Source organism: Oncorhynchus mykiss, chromosome 9, assembly GCF_013265735.2.
Source record: "Oncorhynchus mykiss isolate Arlee chromosome 9, USDA_OmykA_1.1, whole genome shotgun sequence".
In the NCBI taxonomy this organism is placed as follows: domain Eukaryota; kingdom Metazoa; phylum Chordata; class Actinopteri; order Salmoniformes; family Salmonidae; genus Oncorhynchus; species Oncorhynchus mykiss.
This window is the reverse complement of record NC_048573.1, coordinates 44,473,164-44,491,468: the sequence shown is the minus strand read 5'-3', so window position 1 is coordinate 44,491,468 and position 18,305 is coordinate 44,473,164.

Genomic DNA, 18,305 nt, shown 5'->3' with positions numbered 1-18,305 from the left:
GTAAGAAATATGTCGATGTGCCCTCGAGCAAGGCACTTAACCCCAATTGCTCCTGTAAGTCGCTCTGGATAAGAGCATCTGCTAAATGACTAAAATGTAGTATGTGTGGGTTCCTGGATGCAAGTGTGTGTGTTTCGCCCACCCCACATGAAAAAATACTTTAGTATCAAATATTTACTGTTGACTATAGTACAACTACTGTAGTAAAATAACTGTAGTATATACTATAGCAATTAATGTCGTGTTTTTGCGGATTGTAGAATATGTATTATTTACTATAGTGTTATTGTGGACTGTACTATACTGTAGTATTTACTATAATGTTTGTGTTTTATTATCTTTGACATAGAAGTGGAAAACTAATGGAGAAATACTAAAAGAGCACATTTTCCTTGTAGGTAGATAGGACTGGGGTCTGAACAGATGGTTCAGCGCTTGCTTCTGCTCTTTTCAATAACCTGTAGGGAACACAATATATGATCTACACTTGGCATGTAGGTTTCTCACTTATGGGTGGTACAAATTGAGATACGGGTGAGGGTAATTTGCAGGGTATATGCAATTAAATACTGTAGTATTTGCTATAATTTTGAGGACTGTTGTGTTTTTGCAGACATTACTGTAGTATTTCCTAGTGCTTTTTGGGGGGGTAATACTGTAATATTTACAATAGTATTCTACAGTATACTGCGACATTCTATAATTATAACTACACATGATCGAGGGATCCTATGGTGTGTAATATAGTATTCCACAGCATACAGTTTACTATAGAAACATTTAGTAGGTACTGGAGTATTATATACTGTAGTAATTTTCAATGTGGGAGACATTAAAAGCACATCCACGAGTGAAAGATGAGTGGAGTGGGGAAGATGCCTGCAGTGTCTGGAAGCCTCGTCAGTGAAATACTGCACAGTATGTCTGGCTGGCAAAAGCCTAGTCTATGCAGCAGCAACGACTTGCTCCTCCTCCTCTCAAACTTAGTCCTTACATTTCATTTCTCACCTTCGCCTTCTAATTTCCCCCCATACAGCGCCCATATGCGGCAGGCCCTTTTTCTTTCAGCACTCCCCCTGCATCAAGACATACACGCGTGCGCACATGCACACAAGGACACACACACACAAAAACCTTTATATATTTGTCTACGCCAAGTCTCTCCAATCCTACTCCTGGAGAGCTACGTTCCTGTTGGTTTTCACTCCAACCCTAATCGAGTGCACCTGATTCTAATAATTAGCTGGATGATCAACTGAATCAGGTTATACAACTGGGGTAGAAGCGAAAACTTACAGGAGGGTATCTCTCCAGGAACAGGGTTGGAGAGCCCACGTCTACACACTAACATACTTGTTTGCATGCATGCGCGTGTGTTTGACTCCTTCCATTGAGCTTTCCAGTCGCTCCCCTATGCTTCAATCGTGCCTAAATAAATGTGTAAGTGTGCATCCAAAAGAAGGTCAATCCCTGAACATTCTCTCGATGTGGGGAGATGTGCAATCTCATGGAATAGAACAATGGCTACCTGGAAGAAATGACCAGCGATACTCAGAGCTGGAAGCCATCCTTCCCTCAATTTAAGCAAGTTTGAAGGTCATCCCTGCATATTAGTTATGACTCAATTGACATCATTCAGCTGTGTCTACGGTCCTAAGCCTGCCTAATGGTTCCAAATATCTGATATACATGTATGCAGAAGATGTGTAAGTAAGGTAAGGTGGATAGGTGTTGTGGGTGTACCACAGGCAGGCAGCTTTCCTTCTCTAACTTCTGACCCCTGACCGGCAGTGTCCACCGTCTGGGCCGGCCAGCTCCAGTGTTTTTTTGTGTTGCAGAGGTAAGTTTTTTGTGATGAGGTAGCCCATCAAAAAGACTTGTGTCTTACATCAGTCCATCCCCAAACGACCAACTCTCACTGTCACATGGCAACACATGGCAAAGAAAGAATGAGGGCCAGCCACGCCCCTTCCTATTATCAACCCCTAACAGGAAATTTCCTCAAGAGTAGCCTTGAGAGTATGGTTATGTTCCCCTGCTCAGACGTTGCTGACGCATGCCAGATCTTACAACGCCTGGCTAGCACAGGAAGCTGATGAGGGGAAACACATCATATGTTATAGCAATCTGGCGCCCGACTACACAGTCGATGACATGGCACACAATCATTGATTGATGCATGCAACGTCTGAGCAGGGGAATGTGACCAAAAGCTACTGCTCTCTGGGGTTATGGAGTGTAAATCATGTTTGATTATGGCTGTGTTTACACAGGCAGCCCAATTCTGATATTTTGCCCAGTAATTGGCAAAATATCAGAATTGGGCTGCCTGTGTAAACACAGCCTATGTGGTCGTGCAGTCGAAACTAAATGCACTCTAAATTCACATTTCCTAACAGCATTGAGAAACATTTGCTCCCTTTACCCGCTGTGATAACTGACTCTACAGTGCCTTGAATGTTTTTGTCTGTGTGTCCTCGTGATACCCTTGTTACACCCTCCTAAAAGCATTAACTGTCAGGGGCAGACTGGGATCAGAAATCAGTCCAGGAATTTCTAACACACCGGCCCATTTTTTTCCACAAGGCCCATACACTGGCCCATTTTCCCCTTTATTATCAACCAGATAATGATAATTTGGCACGAAAAAACAAGTTAGACAGCCCCACCTCAGCTATAATGGTCAAGACATCTCGAGTTGACTATTACAATGAAGAGTGCTCACAATATGTTTTGCTCCGACAGTGTTTGTTGATGACCATGCATTTCTATCTAGCCATTGAAAGCTCTCTTTAATGGTAAACAAATTCACAAAGAAACACGTAATATGCAATTGTTTTATCAGAAACTGCTTCATATCTAAATTCACCATGTCTTAGCAAGATCAGATGGTGACAGGTGTCCCTGTAGGATCAGACAGTATTAAGAGCTCAGGTGAATTTTACAGTATATTAACAATATCAGTGAATGATACAACAACATTTGGATACCATGAAATTGGGGAGAAAAAGGGGTAAAATTAATTAAAAATAAAATAATAGATAATAAATAAATCTTGAGTTGATGAGTAGCTTCAGGACAGCAGCTTATTAACCGTAAAGCTACAGTCTTGGATCTGGGAATAATGGTCATTTCAATTATTGAACCATTGATTCTATTCTTGAATAATGTAATGTATAAATTTAGACCAAGGTAATTCTTTGTCATGAGCAGGATCAGACGGTGACAGGGATCTCAGCAGGGTCAGGCAGTTAGGGAAGACCAGTCTGTGACGGAGCTGAGGTGAATTTTTGCTGATACATCACTTTATCAGATCCAAGACTGCAGCAAACACTGGACAAGAAAAAAGCTTCAAAGACTGAATCAAATGTTATTTTTACTTAATTTTACCCCTTTTTCTCCCCAATTTCATGGTATCCAAATGTTAGTAGCTACTATCTTGTCTCATCGCTACAACTCCCATACGGGCTTCTTAACACAGCACGCATCCAACCCGGAAGCCAGCCGCACCAATGTGTCGGAGGAAACACTGTGCACCTGGCAACCTTGGTTAGCACGCACTGCACCCGGCCCACCACAGGAGTCGCTGGTGTACGATGAGACAAGGATATCCCTACCAGCCAAACCCTCCCTAACCCGGACAACGCTAGGCCAATTGTGCGTCGCCCCACCGACCTCCCGTTCACGGCCGGTTACGACAGAGCCTGGGCGCTGGCGCTACCCGAGAGGCCCTTGACTGAATCTATTTTAAGGCAGTCTGACAAAACTCTAAAGTTGATTTCCACACTGTATTAAGGGTTGAAAGAGACCTTTCCCGATGACATAAAACCTGTAAAACAAAAATGTGAGGAAGACCTAGGAGATGCTATTGATGATGATGAATGGATACAGTGGGGCAAAAAAGTATTTAGTCAGCCACCAATTGTGCAAGTTCTCCCACTTAAAAAGATGAGAGGCCTGTAATTTTCATCATAGGTACACTTCAAATATGACAGACAAAATGAGAAAAAAAAATCCAGGAGTGGCTTCTTACGAAGGAGTGGCTTCGTAAGAAGCATTTCAAGGTCCTGGAGTGGCCTAGCCAATCTCCAGATCTCAACCCCACAGAAAATCTTTGGAGGGTTGAAAGTCCGTGTTGCCAAGCAACAGCCCCAAACCATCACTGCTCTAGAGGAGATCTGCATGGAGGAATGGGCCAAAATACCAGCAACAGTGTGTGAAAACCTTGTGAAGACAGAAAACGTTTGACCTCTGTCATTGCCAACAAAGGGTATATAACAAAGTATTGAGATAAACTTTTGTTATTGACCAAATACTTATTTTCCACCATAATTTGCAAATAAATTCATAATAAATCCTACAATGTGATTTTCTGGATTGTTTTCCTCATTTTGTCTGTCATAGTTGAAGTGTACCTATGATGAAAATTAAAGGCCTCTCTCATCTTTTTAAGTGGGAGAACTTTCACAATTGGTGGCTGACTAAATACTTTTTTGCCCCACTGTATATACAAAAGTATGTGTACTCGGCATTCAGGCACACCTGCATTAGACTTTCAGCCACACCCATTGCTAACAGGTGTATAAAATCGGGCACACAGCCATGCAATCTCCCTAGACAAACATTGGCAGTAGAATGGCCTTACTGAAGAGTTCAGTGACTTTCAACGTGATACCATCATAGGATGCCACCTTTCCAGCAATTCAGTTCGTCAAATTTCTGCCCTGTTAGAATTGCCTGTTATTGTGAAGTGGAAACAAAGGCTCAGCCATGAAGTGGTAGGCCACACAAACTCACAGAACGCGACCGCTGAGTGCTCCATTGGACTCTGGAGCAGTGGAAACACGTTCCCTGGAGTGATGAATCACGCTTTACCATCTGGCAGTCTGATGAACAAATCTGGGTTTGACGAATGCCAGGAGGACGCTACCTGCCCCAATGCATAGTTCCAACAGTAAAGTTTGGTTGAGCAGGAATAATGGTCTGGGGCTGTTTTTATTTGTTTGGGCTAGACCCCTTAGTTCCAATGAAGGGAAATCTTAACGCTACAGCATAAAATTACATTCTAGACGATTCTGCGCTTCCAATTTTGTGGCAACAAGCCACAAAAAATGGCGCCGACAAAGGGCTGCCTCGCTTCTAGTCCTTGTAGTATTTTGTTTTTTTTCATGTATAATTTCTTACATTGTTAGCACAGGAAATCTTAAGTGTTATTACATACAGCTGGGAAGAACTATTGGATATCAGAGCGGCGTCAACTTACCAGCACTACGACCAGGAATACGACTTTCCCGAAGTGGACCCTTTCTCCGTGCCACCCAGGGCATTTGAACTTATTCCAGAAGCCGACCCAAAACAATGCCGCCGGAGAAGAGAGAGCCAGAGCGGTCCTCTAGTCAGACATCGGAGGCGCACACACCACCCACCGCTTCCGAGTATATGACTTGCTAATGTCCAGTAACCCTAGATAGAAAAAGTTGTCGAAATCAGGGCAAGGTTTGCTTTCCAGAGAGACATCAGGGATTGTAACATACTCTATTTCACTGAAACATGGCTCTCTCGGGATATGCTGTCTGAGTCGGTACAACCACCTGGATTCTCAGTGCATCACGCTGACTGGAATAAACATCTCTTCGGGAAGAAGAAGAGCGGGGGTGTGTGTTTCATGATTAACAACTCATGGTGTAATTGTAATAACATACATACTTGTTCCCCTGACCTAGAATTTCTCACAATCAAATGCCGACCGTATTATCTCCCAAGAGAATTCTCTTCAGTTATAGTCACAGCCGTGTACATCCCCCTTCAAGCCGATACCACGACGATCCTCAAGAAACTTCACTGGACTTTATGCAAACTGTAAACCATGTGTTCAGAGGGTGCATTTTTTTTAGCTGGGGATTTTAACAAAGGAAATTTGAGAAAAGGCTGCCTAAATGCTATCAACATATCTACTGTAGCACTCGAGCTGGAAAAACATTGGACCATTGTTACTCTAACTTCCGTGATGCATACAAGGCCCTTCCTCACCCTCCTTTCAGCAAATCTGTCCACAAATCAATTTTGCTCCTCCCTTCCTATAGGCAGAAACTCAAACAGGAAGTACCCGTGCTAAGGACTATTCAACACTGGTCAGACCAATCGGAATCCACGCTTCAAGATTGTCAGTACAGAGACAAAGTGGAGTCGCAATTGAACGGATCAGACACAAGACGTACACTTGTTCTGAGAAATTAAGGCTATTCCATGCGAGAAATTGCCAGGAAACTGAAGATCTCATACAACGCTGTGTACTACTCCCTTCACAGAACAACACAAACTGTCTCTAACCAGAATAGAAAGAGGAGTGAGAGCCCCGATGCACAACTGAGCAAGAGGACAAATACATTAGTGTGTCTAGTTTGAGAAACAGACACCTTACAAGTCCTCAACTGGCAGCTTCATTAAATAGTACCCTCAAAACACCAGTCTTAACGTCAACAGTGAAGAGGCGACTCCGGGATGCTGGTCTTCTAGGCAGAGTTGCAAAGAAAAAGCAGTGAGAAGAGATAATCTGTAGACATGATGAGATAAAAGAACATACTCTTGACAGAATTCACCCAGCCTTCACAAGAACATAACATATGCAAATATGTCCCCTTTTGTGTTTAACACCTCGGGCAGAATAATACAATTTCTGTGTGAATGATATTAAGTTTCACTTGCATATAGTACGTTCTATGGATGGTCTTTAACTGCAGTAATTTATGTCTGCAATTATATGAATTCTAACATTCTAGCATTCTAACATACACTACATGGCCAAAAGTATGTGGACACCAGCTCGTCGAACATCTCATTCCAAAATGATCGTGGACTTCAGGAAACAGCTGAGGGAGTACCCCCCTATCCACATTGACGGGACAGCAGCAGAGAAGGTGGAAAGTTTCACTGACAAACTGAAAAGATCCACCCACACAGACAGCGCCTCTTCAACCTCAGGAGGCTGAAGAAATTTGGCTTGTCACCTAAAACCCTCACAAACTTTTACAGATGCACAATTGAGAGCATCCTGTTGGGCTGTATCACCACCTGGTACGGTAACTGCACCGCCCACAACTGCAGGGTTCTCCAGAAGGTGGTGTGGTCTGCCCAACGCTTCAAACTGCCTGCCCTCCAGGAGCAAACTACCTGCCCTCCAGGACACCTGCAGCACCCGATGGCACAGGAAGGTCAAAAAGATCAATAAAGACAACATCCACCCGAGCCACTGCCTGTTCACCCCGCTATCATCCAGAAGGCAAGGTCAGTACATGTGCATCAAAGCTGGGACCGAGAGACTGAAAAACAGCTTCTATCTTAAGGCCATCAGACTGTTAAACAGCCATCACTAGCACAGAGAGGCTGCTGCCTACATACAGACTTGAAATCATTGGCCACTTTAATAAATGAAACACTAGTCACTTTAATAATGCCACTTTATAATGTTTACATATCTTGCATTACTCATCTCATATGTATTTATTGTATTCTATATTATCTATTGCATCTTAGCCTATGCGGCTCTGACATTGCTCATCTATATATTTATATTTATATATTCTTATTCCATTTCTTTACTTAGATTTATGTGTATTAGGTATTTGTTGTGGAATTGTTTGATGTTACTTGTTAGACATTGCTGCACTGTCGGAACTAGAAGCACAAGCATTTCGCTACACTCACAATAACATCTGCTAACCATGGGTATGTGACCAATAAAATTTGATTTGATTTCTTGTTTCAGCTTGACAATGCCCCCTGTGCACAAAGCCAGGTCCATACAGAAATGGTTTGTCGAGATCGGTGTGGAAAAACTTGACTGGCCTGTACAGAGCCCTGATCTCAACCACAGCCAATGTTCCAGTGTATAAATGTACAGAAGAGTGGAGGCTGTTATTGCAGCAAAGGGGAGATCAACTCCATATTAATGCCCATGATTTTGTAATGAGATGTTCGATGAGCAGGTGTCCACATACTTTTGGCCATGAGGTGTATGTTAGAATGCCCTGTCATGTTCATATAATTTCAGACATAAATTACTGCAGTTAAAGACCATCCATAGAACGTACTATATGCCAGTGAAAATGAATATCATGCACACAGAAATGGTATTAATCTGCCCGAGGTGTTAAACACAAAAGGTGACATATTTGCATTTGTTATGTTCTTGTGAAGGCTGGCTGAATTCTGTCAAGAGTATGTTCTTTTATCTCAGCATGTCTACAGATTATCTCCTCTCCCTGTTTTTGTTTGCTTGGAAATGTTGATACTAGAGACTAGAGATACTAGAGTATCAGAATAAACTGTGTAACCTAACATTTATAGGGGCTAAGAAATTCATTGTCATTAATTGGAAGGTTGATTATCCTCCCACCATGGATGGAAGAAATGTAAAACTATATATCAATAGATTAAAGGTATACTGTGCAACTTTCAAAAGGTCTGTCTGCCTTGTCAGAGGAGATACCTATTTAGGCAATCCTAAACTGCTGGTCTAATCAGTCCTGGCCCTGGGAGTCTGCCATACTGTTGGTTGTCACTCTGGCCTTGACCTGACGCACCTGAAACCAATAATGAATGTTTCACTAAGATCCTAAAGCTGAGTGGGCTGTGTTGGGTTGGGGCGGTGCAGGGTCGTGGACCCCTAGGGACAGGACTGGTTGACCCAGTTATAAGGTGTGCAAGTAAAAATAGCTCTACCGTACTATTAGTCCTATGATATGAATTATATGTGGGATGTACTGTTTCTGTGTGTTAATGTGTAGGTGTATGTGTGTTTCTATTTAACTTTTGTTTTCCATACCTTTCCCTTGAGACATTAAAAAAAATCTGGGAATGAAGTTGTGTTGGGGAGAAAGTTGAGTTATTTACTAGACTGGTGGGGGTCGGGCGTGCCGGCGGCTCGGGTTGGCTGGGCGGTTAAGTCTTTGTTAAGTCTTTGTACGTTATTTATAAGAGTTGTTCATTTGTCAGGCTATTGATTAAAGGTGCAACACAATATAATATTGATTATTGAATTATCTTTGATATAGTTCAGTCTTATCAATCACTTAAACATATTTAATAATGATCTCTTGTCTAGATTGATGACTGTGGGGACCCTTATAGCCAAGTTATGTCCCCCCCACCTCTAAAACCACTTCTAAACTTCACAGGATCACCACAATCTCCTTCCCCATCACTTTTTCGGCCTCTTCCTACACCAGGCACCAAACCTCCACCTAGTCCACAGACTGGTGGGGAACAAACCCCACCTTTTCCAAGGCCACGCCTGGCTTCAAAACCTCCTCAGCCTCTGCAGACCAATGGGGTCTAAACTCAAACACCACCTCTGCCTTCACCCCCCAGCAAGGTTCCAAACCATCCTCAGCGTCTGCTGACCAGCCATGGGGTCCAAACCCAAGTCCCACCTCAGCATTCGCTGCCTGGCCAGGTTCTCAACCAACCTCAGCCTTCGCTGACCATCAGTGGGGTCTACACTCAAGCCCCACCTCAGCCAGTGCCACCTAACCAGGTTCCAAACCAGCCTCCACTGACCACCAATGGGGTTAACACTCATGGCCCACCTCAGCCAGTGCTTCCAAGCAGGGTTCTGAACTCACTTCAGCCTCCAATGATAACCAGTGGAGTCCAGATTGGTGACCTACCCTAGCCTTACCTGCCTAGCTAGGTTCGAAACCCACCTGAACCTTCTGGGCCACGCCAACCAGAAGGACCTCTGGGTGCCCAGACTGGCCCTGGCTCTTAGCCTTCAACTCAGCAGCTGGCAGGGGTGGAGCATCCTGACCCCTTTCTCTCACTATATCGCTACCACAGCAAGACAATGTAGCCAACAGGAAGAAGCTCCTTGTCGCCTACGCTCATAGTGTACCCAGACCTAAGATGCCTACTTTCGGAGCAGTACAAGTTGTAAGTGCTCCTGGATCATCTGAAACTGCCAAATGCACAGAAACTGGCCATACACCTCAGCGCTCAATGCCCTGAATGCCAAGTATGGACAGCCCTGTCTGCTCATGCAGAGTGAAATTGGCAACATCCTCAGTGCATCACACAGCCTTCCAATAATTCGCTCTCTCCATCCAATCCTTGATGGGCAAGCTGCAGACAAGCCAGTTACAGCTCTCCTTGTGGTAAGCAGCAACAGTTGAACCAGAACAAGCCCAAGTTTAAATGATATTGTCCTTACTGTGAAGGGAGAGAACACTTCCTAGGCTCAGGTCCTGAGTTCAAGTAGCTCTTGGGGGAAAAGGTCAGGGATTGGATCTCATTTAAAAGCCGCTGCTGGAGGTGTGGGCGAAAATACTCCCCAAAGGAATTCAGCCTAAAAAAGCCATGCAACACCTGCAAGGAGTTACACCTCACTGTGCTACATTTTATTTTGTAATTTAGCAGATGCTCTTATCCAGCGTCATACCGCAAGACCACAGTAGTGTCCTTATGGGGAGCTTTGACAAAGCAGAGACCGATGAGGAGGTCTTTGTTGGTACTCTTACAACTGAGATTCAGGAGCTAACCAACATGAAGGACTGGAGGTACGTTGACTGCCGAAACAACCCTGCAGACGACATCACTTGAGAGACAACTCTTGCAGAACTTGCCCAACCGCAGAGATGGATTTTGCGGCCTGGCTTCTTGAGTTACACAGAAGACCAATGGCCAACCTAGTCATCAACCCCCATGCTGGAAGGATCAACAGAAGAGCTGAAGAAGCTTACCTTCTGATTCAATTTTGCAGTTGGTCCCAGCACCACACTTCCTGATGCCTCCCAATTCCAGACATGGCAGGAGCTCCTTAAAGCCACAGAAAAATCACTTCACTGGGTGGCTGGCACCAAGGCTGAAACCTTTCTCCTACAGCAGGTCCAGGCAGAGTCTTTCCCAGAAGAGCTGAATGCCCTCCAATCAGGGAAACCCACATCCAAACACAGTTGACTTCTCGCTTTCTCACCTGAGTTTGACCCGGTTCTCTGGGGTGGCAGGACGGCTCTCCCTGGTTCAGAGCGGATCTTAAGAAAGGTCAGGAGGAAATTCTGGGTGCTGAGAGATCGTGCAGCCATCCTCAAACAACAGCAAGCCTGTCACCAGTGCCGTATATGGCGATTTCCAGGATTGAGAAACGGTGGGGTGTTATCTTCAAATATATGACCATCCACTGTGCCCATCACGACCTGCTGGAGAGCATCGACACATGCTTTTTTGATGGCCTTCTGCCGGTTAATTTCCTAACTTGGGATGAATCACTAATTATTGGCAGACAGAGGCACAAACTTCAGAGGGTGTGCCCTCCAATAGAAACTGGTGGATCCCCATTTTACCTTTCAGTTCCACCCCCTACCTTCGGGGGTGTGTGGGAAAGGAGACCCGGTCTGTAAAGGTGGCACTGCAGGTGGAACTTGGCGACCAGACAGTGATGGAAACTGTACACAGTACAGTGCTCATTGAGGTGGAGGGCATTCTGAATGCTAAGCCGTTGGGCTACTTGTCGATTGATGTTGCTGACCTGGACCCAGTCACTTCCAAGTTGCTTTAAATGGGGCGGTGTGACAGCTCTCTACTTCAAGCTATCTACACTGACAATGGTCTCGTCGGTCAACGGTGCTGGCGCCATAGCCAAATCCTGACCAACCACTTCTGGGCCAACTTCATCCGGCATTACCTCCCGAGCCTACATAGGCTTCAGAAGTGGCAGAAGGAGTCCAAAGAACTGGATGTTGGCCAGGTACTCATGCTCCTTGATTCCCCAGTTGCCTCGTGCCTCATTGCCCATCGGTCAGATCACCAAGGTCATCGCAGGGTCAGATGGACGGATCCGGACTGCTGATGTGCAGGTTGGCGGTGATCGAATTTACCCCAGACCGTTGGTCTGTCTGATTCCGTTGCCTGAGGTCTGGAATGACCCAGATTAAAACAGGCCGCTTGGAGAATCTTGAGGAGTAAGAACAAAACCATCAGAGACTGCTTTTGGAGGTGGCTGTGGTGAAGGCTCTCATTTTTACCACACTTTTTAGTTAAATGTCCCTTTAAATTGCACTTTTTTGTTAACTGTCCTCATAAATCCAGTGGTGAAAAAAAAAACATACTTGAGTAAAAGTAAAGATACAGTGCATTCGGAAAGTATTCAGACCCCTTGATTTTTCTCACATTTTGTTACGTTAAAGCCTTATTCTAAAAATTATTAAATTGTTTTTGAAAGTGCAAAAACAGGTTTTTAGAAATGTTTGCAAATGTATAAAAAAACAACCCTGAAATATCACATTTACATAAGTATTCAGACCCTTTACTCAGTACTCAGTACTTTGTTGAAGCATCTTTGGCAGCAATTACAGCCTTGAGTCTTATTGGCAATGATGCTACAAGCTTGGCACACCTGTATTTGGGGAGTTTCTCCCATTCTTCTCTGCAGATCCTTTCAAGCTCTGTCAGGCTCTGCCCTCAATCTCACACAAATGATCAATGAACCTACCAGGTACCTCCCCAAAGCCTTAAACATGGGCACCCTTATAGATATCATCCTAACCAACTTGCCCTCTAAATACACCTCTGCTGTCTTCAACCAAGATCTCAGCGATCACTGCCTCATTGCCTGCATCCGTAATGGGTCAGCGGTCAAACGACCTCCACTCATCACTGTCAAATGCTCCCTGAAACACTTCAGCAAGCAGGCCTTTCTAATCGACCTGGCCGGGGTATCCTGGAAGGATATTGATCTCATCCCGTCAGTAGAAGATGCCTGATTTAAAAAAAAAAAAACATTCCTAACCATCTTAAATAAGCATGCCCCATTCAAGAAATTTAGAACCAGGAACAGACCCAGACCTGACTGCCCTTAACCAACACAAAAACATCCCATGGCGTTCTGCATTAGCATCGAACAGCTCCCGTGATATGCAGCTGTTTAGGGAAGCTAGAAACCATTATACACAGGCAGTTAGAAAAGCCAAGGCTAGCTTTTTCAAGCAGAAATTTGCTTCCTGCAACACTAGCTCAAAAAAGTTCTGGGACACTGTAAAGTCCATGAAGAATAAGACCACCTCCTCCCAGCTGCCCACTGCACTGAAGATAGGAAAGACTGTCACCACTGATAAATCCACTATAATTGAGAATTTCAATAAGCATTTCTCTACGGCTGGCCATGCTTTCCACCTGGCTACTCCTACCCCGGTCAACAGCACTGCACCCCCCACAGCAACTCGCCCAAGCCTTCCCCATTTCTCCTTCTCCCAAATCCAGTCAGCTGATGTTCTGAAAGAGCTGCAAAATCTGGACCCCTACAAATCAGCCGGGCTAGACAATCTGGACCCTTTCTTTTTAAAATTATCTGCAGAAATGGTTGCCACCCCTATTACTAGCCTGTTCAACCTCTCTTTCGTGTCGTCTGAGATTCCCAAAGATTGGAAAGCAGCTGCGGTCATCCCCCTCTTCAAAGGGGGGGACACTCTTGACCCAAACTGCTACAGACCTATATCTATCCTACCCTGCCTTTCTAAGGTCTTCAAAAGCCAAGTCAACAAACAGATTTCCGACCATTTCGATTCTCACCATACCTTCTCTGCTATGCAATCTGGTTTCAGAGCTGGTCATGGGTGCACCTCAGCCACGCTCAAGGTCCTAAACGATATCTTAACCGCCATCGATAAGAAACATTACTGTGCAGCCGTATTCATTGATCTGGCCAAGGCTTTCGACTCTGTCAATCACCACATCCTCATCGATAGCCTTGGTTTCTCAAATGATTGCCTCGCCTGGTTCACCAACTACTTCTCTGATAGAGTTCAGTGTGTCAAATCGGAGGGTCTGCTGTCCGGACCTCTAGCAGTCTCTATGGGGGTGCCACAGGGTTAAATTCTTGGACCGACTCTCTTCTCTGTATACATCAATGATGTCGCTCTTGCTGCTGGTGAGTCTCTGATCCACCTCTACGCAGACGACACCATTCTGTATAGTTCTGGCCCTTCTTTGGACACTGTGTTAACAACCCTCCAGGCAAGCTTCAATGCCATACAACTCTCCTTCCGTGGCCTCCAATTGCTCTTAAATACAAGTCACATGAAATGCATGCTCTTCAACCGATCGCTGCCTGCACTTGCCCGCCTGTCCAAGATCACTACTATGGACGGCTCTGTCTTAGAATACGTGGACAACTACAAATACCTAGGTGTCCCGTTAGACTGTAAACTCTCCTTCCAGACCCACATCAAACATCTCCAATCCAAAGTTAAATCTAGAATTGGCTTCCTATTTAGCAACAAAGTATCCTTCACTCATGCTGCCAAACATACCCTTGTAAAACTGACCATCCTACCAATCCTCGACTTCGGCGATATCATTTACAAAAAAGCCTCCAATACCCTACTCAACAAATTGGATGCAGTCTATCACAGTGCAATCCGTTTTGTCACCAAAGCCCCATACACTACCCACTATTGCGACCTGTACGCTCTCGTTGGCTGGCCCTCGCTTCATACTCGTCACCAAACCCACTTGCTCCATGTCATCTACAAGACCCTGCTAGGTAAAGTCCCCCCTTATCTCAGCTCGCTGGTCACCATAGCATCACCCACCTGTAGCACGCGCTCCAGCAGGAATATCTCTCTGGTCACCACCAAAACCAATACTTTCTTTGGCCGCCTCTCCTTCCAGTTCTCTGCTGCCAATGACTGGAACGAACTACAAAAATCTCTGAAACTGGAAACACTTATCTCCCTCACTGGCTTTAAGCACCAACTGTCAGAACAGCTCACAGATTACTGCACCTGTACATAGCCCACCTATAATTTAGCCCAAACAACTACCTCTTTCCCTACTGTATTTATTTTATTTATTTTGCTCCTTTGCACCCCATTATTCTTATTTCTACTTTGCACATTCTTCCACTGCAAATATACCATTCCAGTGTTTTACTTGCTATATTGTATTTACTTTGCCACCATGGCCTTTTTTGCCTTTACCTCCCTTATCTCACCTAATTTGCTCACATCGTATATTAGACTTGTTTATACTGTATTATTGACTGTATGTTTGTTTTACTCCATGTGTAACTCTGTGTCGTTGTATGTGTCGAACTGCTTTGCTTTATCATGGCCAGGTCGCAATTGTAAATGAGAACTTGTTCTCAACTTGCCTACCTGGTTAAATAAAGGTGAAAAAAATAAATCAAAATAAAAGGTAGGATGCACAGCTATTGTTGCTGCACAGCTATTTTCAGGTCTCTCCAAAGCTGTTCGATCGGGTTCAAGTCATTCAGAGACTTGTCCCGAAGCGACTCCAGTGTTGTCTTAGCTGTGTGCTTAGGGTAGTTGTCCTGTTGGAAGGTGAACCTTCGCCCCAGTCCAAGGTCCTGAACGCTCTGGAGTAGGTTATCATCAAGGATCTCTCTGTACTTCGTTCCGTTTATCTTTCCCTCGGTCTTGACTAATCTCCCAGGTCCTGCCACGGAAAAACATCCCCACAGCATGATGCTGCCACCACCATGCTTCATCGTTGGGATGGTGCCAGGTTTCCTTCAGATGTGACACTTGGCATTCAGGCCAAAGAGTTCAATCTTGGTTTCATCAGACCAGCGAATCTTGTTTCTCATGGTCTGAGTGTCTTTATGTGCCTTTTGGCAAACTCCAATCGGGCTGTCATGTGTCTTTTACTAAGGAGCAGCTTCCGTCTGGCCACTCTACCATAAAGGCCTGATTGGTGGAGTGCTGCAGAGATGGTTGTCCCCTGGGCCTCCCAAGTGGCGCAGTGGTCTAAGGCACTGCATCGCGTGCCACTTGAGATTTTGGGTTCGAGTCAATTGGTCCTGCCTTGTCCGGGTTTTTTAAATGTATTTTTATTTCACCTTTATTTAACCAGGTAGGCTAGTTGAGAACAAGTTCTCATTTGCAACTGCGACCTGGCCAAGATAAAGCGTAGCAATTCGACACATACAACAACACAGAGTTACACATGGAATAAACAAAACATGCAGTCAATAATACAGTAGAACAAAAGAAAACAAAAAGTATATATACAGTGAGTGCAAATGAGGTAAGTTAAGGAAATAAATAGGCCATGGTGGCGAAGTAATTACAATATAGCAATTAAACACTGGAATGGTAGATCGGCAGAAGATGAATGTGCAGGTAGAGATACTGGGGTGCAAAGGAGCAAAATAAATAAATAAATACCAGTATGGGGATGAGGTAGGTAGATAGATGGGCTGTTTACAGATAGACTAAGTACAGGTGCAGTGATCTGTAAACTGCTCTGACAGCTGGTGCTTAAAGCTAGTGAGGGAGATGTGAGTCTCCAGCTTCAGAGATTTTTGCAATTCGTTCCAGTCATGGGCAGCAGAGAACTGGAAGGAAAGACGACCAAAGGAGGAATTGGCTTCGGGGGTGACCAGTGAGATATAGCTGCTGGAGCGTGTGCTACGAGTGGGTGCTGCTATGGTGACCAGTGAGCTGAGATAAGACAGGGCTTTACCTAGCAGAGACTTGTAGATAACCTGTAGCCAGTGGGTTTGGCGACGAGTATGAAGCGAGGGCCAACCAACGAGAGCGTACAGGTCGCAATGGTGGGTAGTGTATGGGGCTTTGGTGACAAAACAGATGGCACTGTGATAGACAGCATCCAGTTTGTTGAGTAGAGCGATGGAGGCTATTTTATAGATGACATCACCGAAGTCGAGGATCGGTAGGATAGTCAGTTTTACGAGGGTATGTTTGGCAGCATGAGTGAAGGATGCTTTGTTGCGATATAGGAAGCCGATTCTAGATTTAATTTTGGATTGGAGATGCTTAATGTGAGTCTGGAAGGAGAGTTTACAGTCTAACCAGACACCCAGGTATTTGTCAGAGCTGTCCAGAGTAATGATGCTGGACGGGCGAGCAGGTGTGGGCAGCGATCGATTGAAAAGCATGCATTTAGTTTTACTTGCGTTTAAGAGCAGTTGGAGGCCACGGAAGGAGAGTTGTATGGCATTGAAGCTTGTCTGGAGGTTAGTTAACACAGTGTCCAAGGAGGGGCCAGAAGTATACAGAATGGTGTTGTCTGCGTAGAGGTGGATCAGAGAATCACCAGCAGCAAGAGCAACATCATTGAGAGTTGGCCCGAGAATTGAACCCTGTGGCACACCCATAGAGACTGTCAGAGGTCCAGACAACAGGCCCTCCGATTTGACACACTGAACTCTATCAGAGAAGTAGTTGGTAAACCAGGCGAGGCAATCATTTGAGAAACCAAGGCTGTCGAGTCTGCCAATAAGAATGTTGTGATTGACAGAGTCGAAAGCCTTGGCCAGGTCGATGAATACGGCTGCACAGTAATGTCTCTTATCAATGGCGGTTATGATGTCATTTAGAACCTTGAGCGTGGCTGAGGTGCACCCATGACCAGCTCTGAAACCAGATTGCATAGCGGAGAAGGTATGGTGGGATTCGAAATGGTCAGTAATCTGTTGGTTAACTTGGCTTTCGAAGACCTTAGAAAGACAGGGTAGGATAGATATAGGTCTGTAGCAGTTTGGGTCTAGAGTGTCACCCCCTTTGAAGAGGGGCAGCTTTCCAATCTTTGGGAATCTCAGACGATACGAAAGAGAGGTTGAACAGGCTAGTAATAGGGGTTGCAACAATTTCGGCAGATCATTTTAGAAAGAGAGGGTCCAGATTGTCTAGCCTGGCTGATTTGTAGGGGTCCAGATTTTGCAGCTCTTTCAGAACATCGGCAATCTGGACTTGGGTAAAGGAGAAATGGTGGGGGCTTTGGCGGGTTGCTATAGTAAAACCAAATACATTTAGACTTTACCTTTTTAATTTATTTTATTTAACCTTTATTTAACTATGAAAGTCTGTTAAGATCAAATTCTTATTTACAATGAGGGCCTACCCCGGCCAAACCCTAACCCGGATAACGCTGGGCCAATGTCGCGCCGCCCTATGGGACTCCCAATCACAGCCAGTTGTGATACAGCCTGGAATCTAACCAGCATCTGTAGTGATGCCTCTAGCACTGAGATGCAGTGCCTTAGACCGCTGCGCCACTCGGGAGCCCCTACTTACTTTTTTTTTACAGGGTGACTTTTACTTAAGTAATTTTCTATTACGGTGCAGTGCATTCGGTAGTATTCAGACCACTTGACTTTTTCCACGTTTTGTTATGTTACAGCCTCGTTCTAAAATGGATGAAATCATTTTTTCCACTCATCAATCTACACACAATACCCCATAATGACAAAGTGAATACATTTTTAGAACATTTTTCAAATGTATAAATGAAAAATTATTAGGCAATCCAAACAACACACTTTTTCATTT